The 12,275-nt window shown below is 43.3% G+C and overlaps 1 protein-coding gene across 2 annotated transcripts in view; it reads left to right on the top strand.

Moving 5' to 3' along the window:
• Positions 1 to 7,333: 7,333 nt before the first annotated feature.
• The window catches only part of LOC106566583 (zinc finger protein 512B), a 72,352-nt gene continuing 67,410 nt past the window's right edge, over positions 7,334 to 12,275 (top strand). Inside the window, exons 1-2 of one of the 2 annotated variants that reach the window (XM_014134718.3) lie at positions 7,334 to 7,787; positions 8,298 to 8,499. The gene's annotated coding sequence lies outside the window, so the exon portion shown is untranslated. Of the gene's footprint in view, positions 7,788 to 7,817; positions 8,188 to 8,297; positions 8,500 to 12,275 lie in introns of those variants that run through there. The other variant, XM_045693021.2, reaches the window with a different exon arrangement.

Genomic DNA, 12,275 nt, shown 5'->3' on the forward strand with positions numbered 1-12,275 from the left:
TCCCTCTACCCCTCTCTCTACCCCTCCCTCTATCCCTCCCTCTACCCCTCCCTGTACCCCTCCCTGTACCCCTCCCTCTATCTCTCCCTGCACCCCTCCCTCTACCCCTCCCTCTACCCCTCTCTCTATCTCTCCCTGTACCCCTCCCTCTACCCCTCCCTCTACCCCTCTCTCTATACCTTCCTCTAACCCTCTCTCTATCCCTCCCTCTACCCCTCCCTCTACCCCTCTCTCTATCCCTTCCTCTATCCCTCCCTCTACCCCTCCCTCTACCCCTCCCTCTATCCCTCCCTCTACCCCTCTCTCTATCCCTTCCTCTACCCCTCCCTCTATCCCTCCCTCTACCCCTCTCTCTATCCCTTCCTCTACCCCTCCCTCTATCCCTCGCTTCAGTTGACAAGGACTGTCTGAATGAGGAAACAACTTGACTGTTAAGTGGAAAATACACTGTTATACATTTGTAGACTTGTACAGACACTTCTATTATTCGTTTGTTTACTTTTTCAGATCAAGGATGGGGTTGTTTGTTTTCGATATGTTAAGGAAAAGGGTTTTAAAGATATGATTATTTACTTGCTGTACAGATGTTAAGAAGAGATATGGAATATGGAGAATCTTGGCTTTTTTAAATAAAGTAATGCATATTCATGAGATGTATGTTGCTTATCATAATATAACAGTCACGCAATTGCAGTTACACATACCTTCACATATACACACCTTCTCTCAACCATTGGTGCTGTGGACTGAATAGGACGTCTGTAAGTGGCTGAAGAAACACACAACTACCTGAGCTACGAAGAAGCCTTCTCCCACCATGCTATGACAGGTACTGTAACACACACACTTTCTCTCTGTTCTTGGTGCAGCTGTGGCTGTCTGTTAGGGATTGGCTGCAGGCAAGCTGGTTAATTAATACTCTCTCCCTCAGTGATCTTTGTATCTCCATGCTCTTTTCTAATCTCTCCCTGGTCCTTGTTCTCCATCAAACACACACTCACACATCCCTCTCTCTTCTCCCCAGGCCTGACCTCGATTGAGTGCAGTCCTGCTTTTGTTGAAGCAGAGCGAAACAGATTCACTTCAGCAGTCCTCTTCCCTAAACCGCAACTCACTCTCAGATAAACTGTTCTGGTCGTGACCACAGGGCTCTGCCTCCTAACCTCTCTACCTTACCTTCTACACTTTCTCTCTTTTAGATTTGGGTATGTCATTTTAGGTGAAAATTGAAAAAAAGGGCTAATCCTACTGTTGTTTCTGCTGGGGAGACAGGGCACTTAGAGAGTAAATACTCCTGAGTTGTGTTATTAACTCTCTTATCTCTCTCTCTCTTTTAACTCTCTCTCTTTTAACTCTTATCTCTTCTAACTCTCTCTTTTAACTCTCTCTTCTAACTCTCTCTTTTAACTCTCTCTCTTAACTCTCTCTTAACTCGCTCTCTTTTAACTCTCTCTTCTTACTCTCTCTCTTAGCTCTCTTTTTTAACTCTTATCTCTTCTAACTCTCTCTTTTAACTCTTCTCTTCTAACTCTCTCTTTTAACTCACTCAACTTTCTTTTAACTCTCTCTCAACTATATCTATTCTAACTCTCTTTTTTAACTCTTACCTCTTCTAACTCTCTCTTTTAACTCTCTTCTAAATCTCTCTTTTAACTCTTCTCTTCTAACTCTCTCTTTTAACTCTCTCAACTTTCTTTTAACTCTCTCTCAACTACACTGCTCAAAAAAATAAAGGGAACACTTAAACAACACAATGTAACTCCAAGTCAATCTCACTTCTGTGAAATCAAACTGAACACTTAGGAAGTAACACTGATTGACAATAAATTTCACATGCTGTTGTGCAAATGGAATAGACAACAGGTGGAAATTATAGGCAATTAGCAAGACACCCCCAATAAAGGAGTGGTTCTGCAGGTGGGGACCACAGACCACTTCTCAGTTCCTATGCTTCCTGGCTGATGTTTTGGTCACTTTTGAATGCTGGCGGTGCTTTCACTCTAGTGGTAGCATGAGACAGAGTCTACAACCCACACAAGTGGCTCAAGTAGTGCAGCTCATCCAGGATGGCACATCAATGCGAGCTGTGGCAAGAAGGTTTGCTGTGTCTGTCAGCGTAGTGTCCAGAGCATGGAGGCACTACCAGGAGACAGGCCAGTACATCAGGAGACCTGGAGGAGGCCGTAGGAGGGCAACAACCCAGCAGCAGGACCGCTACCCCCGCCTTTGTGCAAAGAGGAGCAGGAGAAGCACTGCCAGAGCCCTGCAAAATGACCTCCAGCAAGCCACAAACGTGCATGTGTCTGCTCAAACGGTCAGAAACAGACTCCATGAGGGTGGTATGAGGGCCCGACGTCCACAGGTGTGGGTTGTGCTTACAGCCCAACACCGTGCAGGACGTTTGGCATTTGCCAGAGAACACCAAGATTGGCAAATTCGCCACTGGCGCCCTGTGCTCTTCACAGATGAAAGCAGGTTCACACTGAGCACGTGACAGACGTGACAGAGTCTGTAGACGCCGTGGAGAACGTTCTACTGCCTGCAACATCCTCCAGCATGACCGGTTTGGCGGTGGGTCAGTCATGGTGTGGGGTGGCATTTCTTTGGGGGGCCGCACAGCGCTCCATGTGCTCGCCAGAGGTAGCCTGACTGCCATTAGGTACCGAGATGAGATCCTCAGACCCCTTGTGAGACCAAATGCTGGTGCGGTTGGCCCTGGGTTCCTCCTAATGCAAGACAATGCTAGACCTCATGTGGCTGGAGTGTGTCAGCAGTTCCTGCAAGAGGAAGGCAGACGTGACAGAGTCTGGAAACGCCGTGGAGAACGTTCTACTGCCTGCAACATCCTCCAGCATGACCGGTTTGGCGGTGGGTCAGTCATGGTGTGGGGTGGCATTTCTTTGGGGGGCCGCACAGCGCTCCATGTGCTCGCCAGAGGTAGCCTGACTGCCATTAGGTACCGAGATGAGATCCTCAGACCCCTTGTGAGACCAAATGCTGGTGCGGTTGGCCCTGGGTTCCTCCTAATGCAAGACAATGCTAGACCTCATGTGGCTGGAGTGTGTCAGCAGTTCCTGCAAGAGGAAGGCATTGATGCTATGGACTGGCCCGCCCGTTCCCCAGACCTGAATCCAATTGAGCACATCTGGGACATCATGTCTCGCTCCATCCACCAACGCCACGTTGCACCACAGACTGTCCAGGAGTTGGCGGATGCTTTAGTCCAGGTCTGGGAGGAGATCCCTCAGGAGACCATCCACCACCTCATCAGGAGCATGCCCAGGCATTGTAGGGAGGTCATACAGGCACGTGGAGGCCACACACACTACTGAGCCTCATTTTGACTTGTTTTAAGGACATTACATCAAAGTTGGAACAGCCTGTAGTGTGGTTTTCCACTTTAATTTTGAGTGTGACTCCAAATCCAGACCTCCATGGGTTGATAAATTGGATTTCCATTGATTATTTTTGTGTGATTTTGTTGTCAACACATTCAACTATGTAAAGAAAAAAGTATTTAATAAGATTATTTATTTCATTCAGATTTAGGATGTGTTGTTTAAGTGTTCCCTTTATTTTTTTGAGCAGTATATATCTCTTCTAACTCTCACTCTCTTTTAACTCTTATCTCTTCTAACTCTCTCTTTTAACTCTCCTTCTAACTCTCACTTTTATCTCTATCTTTTAATTCTCTATCTTTTTTAACTCTCTCTCTATTTTAACTCTCTCTCTTAACTCTCTCTCATTTAACTCTCTCTCTTAACTCTCTTTTAATTCAATCTCTTCTTACTCTCTCTCTTAGCTCTCTTTTTTAACTCATCTCTTCTAACTCTCTTTTAACTCTCTCTTTTAACTCTCTCTCTTGACTCGATCTCTACTAACTCTCTCTTTTATCTCTCCTTCTAACTCTCTCTTTTAACTCTCTCTCTTAATTCTCTATTTTAACTCTCTCTCTTAACGCTCTCGCTCTCATTTAACTCTCTCTTTTAACTCTCTCTTCTTACTCTCTCTCTCATTTAACTCTCTCTCTTAACTCTCGCTTTTAACTCTCTCTCTTAACTCTCTCTCTCATTTAACTCTCTCTCTTAGCTCTCTTTTTTAACTCTTATCTCTTCTTACTCTCTCTCTTAGCTCTCTTTTTTAACTCTTATCTCTTCTAACTCTCTCTCTTAACCCTCTCTCTTTTAACTCTCTCTCTCTTAACTCTCTCTTAACTCTCTCTCTTTTAACTCTATCTTCTTACTCTCTCTCTTAGCTCTCTTTTTAACTATATCTCTTCTAACTCTCGCTTCTAACTATCTTTTAACTCTCTCTCTTTTAACTCTTTATTTTAACTCTCTCTCACTCTTGCTCTGCCTCTGTGTTTCTCTCTCCGCCTCTCTCTACCTTTGTAGATCTGTCGCTCCTTATCTCGCTCTATCTGCCGCTCCCTTTATCTTTCTTGATCTTCCTCTCCCTCTATCTTCCTCTCCCTCTCTGTTTTTATCTTTCTCTGCAACTGGCTTCACACTGTCTATGGTGATATAGACCATTATTGAAGAAAGTCGGGGCAGTTGGCTAGGACAACCAATTAGATGGCCGTTATTTCATTTTCCTCTATTTTCACTTCTCCTTTCTGTGGTAACGGTCTGGTGAGGTCTCTCTCTATTCCTCTTTCTGCCCCTGTTCTGTTGTCTGGTGCCCTAGAGAGAGATGTTTACACAGAAAAGAGAAGGATAGTGTGGTAGAGGGAAAATGGATAGAATAGAGAGATATACAAAAGGACTGGAATAGATGGAGATGAAAAGAGAGAAAACAGGATGGACAAAAACATTTCAATGAGAAACAGAGGAAGTGAGGGAGGGAGAGAGGAAAAATCAGAGATGGAGAGGGAGGGAGGACGTCACACCTGTCCAAACGAAGCGTGTCTGGCACCTTGCACCTGCGCCCTCACCTGTCACTCAGTGGCTGAGTCATGTTAGTGAATACTAAGCAGTTTCTCCTGTCACCATCCTGCCTCGCTGGCTGTCTGGCTTACTGCTGGGAGACAATTACTGGGTGATACCAAGCATCTCCCTGCCTAATTACATGTAAATCATTATCATATGGATGGTTCTATGGTAAACAGGTCCTGTCAGCTGTGTGATGTCTCATTATGGGTGGAGAGGTAGAGGTGATAGAGCGTATAGCTGTGGAGCAGGCAGTTAGGGAGAGAGGACTCTAAGTGTTTATAACCTCAGCTTATGTGTTCATTTCTCAACCTATCTCTTTCTTATTCCATCCTTTCTTATTTGTCTCTCTCTCTCTCCTCAGATATAAATGAGCTTAGTGGTGCCCAAGGAGGTCTGGAGGTCTGTGTTTCTTAAACAGTGGCTTCAAAATCATGGCTGCTATTCTTTAATCCCACAACACGTTCTCACTTCTCTTTCTGCCTCTGTCACGCAGAAGGCAGATTGTCCATTTGAAACCTCACTGATTGACGCCACATGCGGCGTAGAACACGGTTTCCCTCTAGTTGCCAATGGTAGTACAGGTTGGCCACCTGACAGCTTTTATTAGCTATTAACCAGGCTTGTGCCTGGTCAGCAGAGAAAGAGAGGAGTAAATCACTGTAAGGGATTTATGGTCTGTCAACCAGGATCCTGCAATAACCATTCAGTTAGGTTCCATTAAAACACAGAGCAGGGGAACAGTAGGACGTAGCTCCATACACTGGGGTAGTACTGTTGCTCCGAGGAATTTACTGACTGCCATAACTTATAGTATGTCAACCTGTGGTGTAATATTTTGTAAGAGAGGAAGAAGATTGATGGGCAGGGTCAACCCTCCCCATTTATTTGAGATTGAGTCCTGCGGATTTCTCCTAACGTGTCTGTAGGATATACTCATCCGGGGTCATTTGTTGCCACTTCAATCCCCAAAGATAATTTTTTTTTGTCTTCTCTGCTATATTCTAATGGAAAACACCATCAATGTGTTTATCTCAAACGGCAAACCGAGATCCTACCCCAGCACTTTGAAATAGTATTTAAAAACTAGGTACCAGGGTACTTTCAGTGACTGGCGACTAGGCCTACTCAGTGGACAGCCATCACCAAGGACACATGTTCTCCAGTGGTCATATGACAATGTGGACTACTATATTTCAGTGTTACGGGACCCAATAGTGAGGCAACACTTCCATCTACTGGATATCTAATGTATGAACATTTCATGTGAGGGGTAGATACATGTTTTTAAAAATAATAATCTTGGAGCAAATTAGAGAATCTAGTAGAAATTGAATGTAGCTCCCCAGTGTAAAGCTCTAATGCAACTGCAATGGATGAATGGCAGGTGAAAGGGCGGCAGGTTTTGGTCATGTTATCTTTCCCTCTACAAACCATTTCTAATCAGTTGAGTGGAAGGCTGCGTTTACACAGGCAGCCAAATTCTGATATTATTTTTCCACTAATTGATCTTTTGACCAATCACATCAGATCTTTTCACAAAAGACCAATTAGTTAAAAAAAAATATATCTGAATTGGGCCGAGAAACAGAGAAACAGAGAAGGAATTTAAAATATATATATATATATATATTTTAGTGAAGGAAGTGCGATTAAAGAAATTAAAACTGCATCCTTAATCTTTCCCTCCTTGACATAACAGATCTAATGTAATTGGACAAGTGAAAGCAAGGGCACCGCCATATAGCTTTCACTGTCCAGTCATGTCTCATCAGTAACTACTTCAGAGTGGTCGAAAGGAAGGATACATTTTATATACTGTACCCTGCTTGGGCCCTGACGTTGCCAGGCCCTAAAATGACTATGTCCTGCCCTCTTCTGGGGGTTTAGGGGAACAGCCAGTGTACATGGTTTACGTCATTGTTTCTGATGATTTCCACTTATAACAAATATTAGGTCATGCTGACTGGCACCAATCACATCTGAGAGTCTCCTCTGGTTGTGTGAGCCCACTGTAAGTGGCTAAGATTCAGTGCCTGCATGAGTGAGGGCCACGTGTTATACATATCATGTCAGAGTATAATGGAGAACATTTAGCTGCTCTTGCAGAAGCTTGCTGATTTAGTAATAGCAATAATAATAATTCATTAGTGGGCAAAATAAGAGAAACTTTCAAAGCAAGTGACCTTGGTTTTCGAAATTGCAATAGCCTTGGAATAAAATGACAGATCAGCAATGCCCAACCATAACAGTCTACATCATCTAACAACCTATTTAACATCCCATATTAAATCGATTGATCCGTTTCTGATAGAGCAGATTAGGTAGCCTATAGTCGATTCTACTCTGCCCCAGCGTCACTATGCAAGTTTCAATTGTTATAGCCTACGAGCGGACCATTTTTTGGACTGCCATGGACTGGCATGATACCGACGAAACAGCACAACGACAATTTACAATCTAAGGCTGTGCGCAGTTGACTCCCTGAATATTAACGATAAAGGCCGAATGATAATTTAGTAGCCTAACATTACCAGATTAAAACGTTTAGCGAGGCTGGTTTTAAGAATTGATCCTAACCCTTTTTCGTCATGACCGCACGGCGTTACGTCGGATGAGCCACATCAAACCGTCAGTTTGGCATCGATACAAAATCGGGTTTATTAGTCAAAAACCCCGAATATTATTTGCGCGATAAAAATAATAATAACGCGAGAGTTTGCAAGTTGCCAGAAGACTGTAGTTGCAGCTGTCAAAGGAAGAGTGGATACGCGCATGACTCAACACACATTACTGTAGCCTATTACTGTACACGGCCGCGAAGATAATTTCCGTATAAAACCCCGAAATAATCCCGAGGTAAGGAACCGCAGACTGCACCGAAAGCGACCGAGGTCGAATCTTTTAATTCCTTTTTTCCTCTGGTTCATTTTCTTTTACTCTAACCAACTCGCTTGCAGCTGTTGAAAATTACTGCACTAAACATATTTTTGTGACTCCCTTTAGCTCCAGCCATTGCAAGGATTTTTTTTTTTACTCCTCCTTCATATTAAAGTCGCCATTTTGCTTCACTGCCTATATAAAACCTTGTTGTATTTGAATGTTTTCTTCAAGGAGTCGGAGACGTTTCTATCTTTCCTGCGTGTCTCCTGATATTCATATTCCTTGAGTTTTCCAACGAGACGATTGAGATTAAAGAAGTGCCTCGTGGTTGCCATATTAATGCACGAAAGGGGAAAAAGTGGAGGCTGGAAATAAGGTGAACGTCTTTAGGATTTTAATTGGCATCTCCTTTCCCCCCCTCCTCCTCCCTCTTCCTCATCTTCTTCATCTCCCCTCATCTTTCCTCGGATTGAAAACGGGGACTAGGCGCGTGGCTAACGACCGTGACGACTGTCAGTCCGTCTCCATCGAAGCCCCCGACCAGACCCGCTTGCAACAGCAGGTGTGATGGCCATGTAAGACCGGGAAAGGCGCATATACCGCGCGAGGTGTAGCCCTACCGCCTGACCCCCACGTGGGTGACCCGGGCCACCCGGCGGCTCGTGTTGGGTGACTCCCGACATTGCAGGTAGGTGTGGCCTTCTAGAATCCCATGTCCCTATTATTAATCAACAGCACTGTAAACATTGTAGCCAGCAGCATTTGAATGCACCAATGTAGCAATCGAAACAGTCCACAAACAATGTTGCTGCAATGTAACCATCTTCAAGTAGAGGAGACAGAAGCAAGTCAAACTGCTGTTGCAGCCTATGTGACCTAGGAGGTGAATAGGGCATGTTGTCTGTGCAGCCTTCAAACATCTAAGTGTTTTTGTGTGTACGTGGTCAGTTCTCTTTCACTTTGCAGTTGTTTCTGGGGTTCAGCTTTGGTTTCAGCCAGCTGTATGATGTATTGATTTATAACTGTCATGACTAGGTTAGTAGACTATCACATGTATGCCATACTGCTACAGTAGCAGGATAATAGCCTATAGCTGTAATGTAGCAGTAGCAGTGTTGTAGTATGACAGTAATAAAGTGGTATTACTTAACTCAGAACCTGTGTGTGTGTGTGTGTGTGTGTGTGTGTGTGTGTGTGTGTGTGTGTGTGTGTGTGTGTGTGTGTGTGTGTGTGTGTGACTTATCTCCATGTCAGTCCTAACAGTGCCTTGACTGTGTGTGGAAGTTGTGCATTCACTGCTCTGGGTGTACAGTAAGCTACTGTGAATATAGAATAGAATAAAATAGAATTTAGTTGAATTAAAAACTGTATTGCGAATCAGAAATCAACCATGGTACATCAATCAGCAAATCAATAAAAATGAATTTGTTTTAGTGTCAACAATGTTATAGACATGACAATGAGGGCAAGTCACAATAGGGACACAATAGACAGTCTACATATATCAGTAGAGAACGGCTCATTATAATGGCTGGAATGGAGTCAATGAAATGGTATCAAACACATGGAAACCACGTCTTTTATGGGTTTTTTGTACCATTCCGATGACTCCCTTATTATGAGCCGTCCTCCCCTCAGCAGCCTCCACTGACATATAATGTATGTATATCTTAGCACAGTGAATGTGCATAATGTCTGTCTGGCTCTCTGGCCTATTTTATGAGTCTTGTATCACACCCTGATCCCTGCTTCTCTAGCAATATGGATCTACCCATATCTTTACAGAGGAAGAAGTGAAACCTGGGTTCAGCTACATACCTCCCTTGCCTTGTAATACACATGGTCCAGGGTGTGTGTGTGTGTGTGTGTGTGTGTGTGTGTGTGTGTGTGTGTGTGTGTGTGTGTGTGTGTGTGTGTGTGTGTGTGTGTGTGTGTGTGTGTGTGTGTGTGTGTGTGTGTGTGTGTGTGTGTGTGTGTGTGTGTGCGTGCATGTCCAACTAGCTCTCACAGTCTCACGTCACAATTAGATGTTCATCCATGTTGCTCAAACGTCAAGGTTCAAAGTGTTTAAGGTTAGACATTAACTCCGAATTTTTAAGGTTAGGGTTAAGTTTAGGCATTAACCGAATGGTGAAGGTAAGGGTTAAGGTTTGGGATAGGTTTAAAACCAACATCTTTGTCGCTGGATTGAAACGTGAAACCTTTGGAATCGGAGACAAATGCTTTTACCCGTCCTCCATCCCCATCCATCACGCTCACTGTTGCCCTTAGTGGCTGTCATCTCCCGACGTTCAGACACGGATGGACGTGGAATATTGACTTGTATCACGGGTGACTTGGCTGGCATGTCTGCGTCTATGTGCAGTATAATTATACACACCAGTCTCACGAGTAGACGATCCATTTTTTTGAAACGTACATACAACACGTGTCTCTGAAACCACCCACGCCTCCATACAAGGTGAAATTAAAAGTGTTTAACACAAGCCAACCAAATGAGTGACCTGTGTACTGTAGTAATTCATTAGGGGAATGACATAAATGTACGCATACTAGGCTAAGAGAAAGCATGATGGTAGGTCATACTGTAATCAATCCTACTTAGCATAATTAGCTAGTAGCCCCTGTCAGCCATCAACCAATAGGCAGTGAGGATGACCCGAAGCAACATGACATGCACACTTACATGCACACAATAATACAATTATTGTGGAGAGTCAGATTAATACAGTAGTTTGTTTAAACATTTGACATGCTTTGAAAGAAGGATTTCCCTAATAATCCTGTTTACATGAACACATCTGAAATCAGGCTATTGATGGGACTTTTGATAAATGCAGAACATCACCACTCAGAATAAACATTCTACCACAGTGACTATGTTATTTTTGAAAAACCTTTTTGATTTGGACATATACAGTTTGTATGTCAAAACTCTTTCTAAGATGCATACTTTCAGTTTTTTTAACTCACTTCACTCACGCATGAGGGGCGGCAGGTAGCCTAGTGGTTAGAGCTTTGAGCCAGTGACCGTAAGGTTGCAAGTTCAAATCCCCGAGCTGACAAGGTAAAAATCTGTCATTCTGCCCCTGAACAAGACAGTTAACCCACTGTTCCCAGGCCGTCATTGTAAATAATAATTTGCTGTTAACTGACTTGCCTAGTTAAATAAAAAAGGCTTGTGCTACCGATGCTGACTCATGCACAGATCAAATAGAGCACTGGAACGCTGCTGAAGCTGTTTACATGTCCTAATCATTTGAAAGATTGCTCAGAAAACCAGGTGTTTTTTTTTTTACCTTACACGTATTACAATAAGCAGAGTACTCATCCTACTGCCATAATCAGTTTAATATCGAACTGTACAACTTAGTCATACTGACCAGACGTGAAGCTCCACCCCACTAACCTTAAAGGTCCAATGCAGCTGTTTTTATCTCAATATAAAATCATTTCTGGGTAACAATTATGTACTTACTGTGACTATTTTAAGTTAAAATGGTCAAAAATAAACAAATAGGGTCAAGAATTTTGCTAGGACTATCTGAGAGTGGTCTGCTGTTATTGGTAGAGATGTTTGGAACTCTCTTTCTTATTGGTCTATTAATAAAGTTAGCGCATGGTGATGTCATCATGGATGGCCAAAACTCCATCCCACACACTAAAAGGGCATTATCATCATTTTCACAATTTCACAGTATTATTCTAACCTTGTGTGTAAATATATACCGTAAAACGTTAATGAAATGCCAAGTCTCCAATAGGCACCTGTCCCTTTTAACGACCAGGCAACGGCACACTTTTCAGCAAATAAACGCTGGGTGTAAATAACGAGTTTACGAGGTTACCGTGAATTACAATTCATTGTTTACTTGGTTTAATGTTTGATTTGTTCCATTCAATAATTCAGTAATGACTCTAAAAAATAATTGCAATTATCAGTTTATATCTCAAGTAAGAAACTTCCAGCCATGAACTTCTAACAGCTGAGAACGGCTGGCTAACTGGCAGACAGAAAACCGGTCAACAACTTCAGGAGTACAGACCCAGAAAAGGTCTGATCGCCCTCCAGCCACCAAAGTAGGAACCATCTAAAATGCACAGTCAAAAGGAGAACAATTATTCTGTCAAGGAACATTTTTCTTTCTGAAACAGAGGCATACTAAGACAAAAGAAACATGACACAGTGTGTACATGATAACATATTAGTGAAGGAAATGAAGAAATTGATTAACATGCTGTAATTAAACAAGTAACTATGCAAATGAGCAAAAGCTCTCTGTAGTCTCTCTCTCTCTCTCCCCCTCACTCTCTCTCTCCCCCTCACTCTCTCTCTCTCCCCCTCACTCTCTCTCTCTCCCCTCACTCTCGCTCTCCCTCTCTCTCTCCCCCTCACTCACTCTCCCTCTCTCTCTCTCCCCTCACTCTCTCTCTCCCCCTCACTCTCCCTCTCTCTCTCCCCCT

Source organism: Salmo salar, chromosome 13 (assembly GCF_965601325.2).
Source record: "Salmo salar chromosome 13, fSalSal1, whole genome shotgun sequence".
Taxonomy (NCBI): Eukaryota; Metazoa; Chordata; class Actinopteri; order Salmoniformes; family Salmonidae; genus Salmo; species Salmo salar.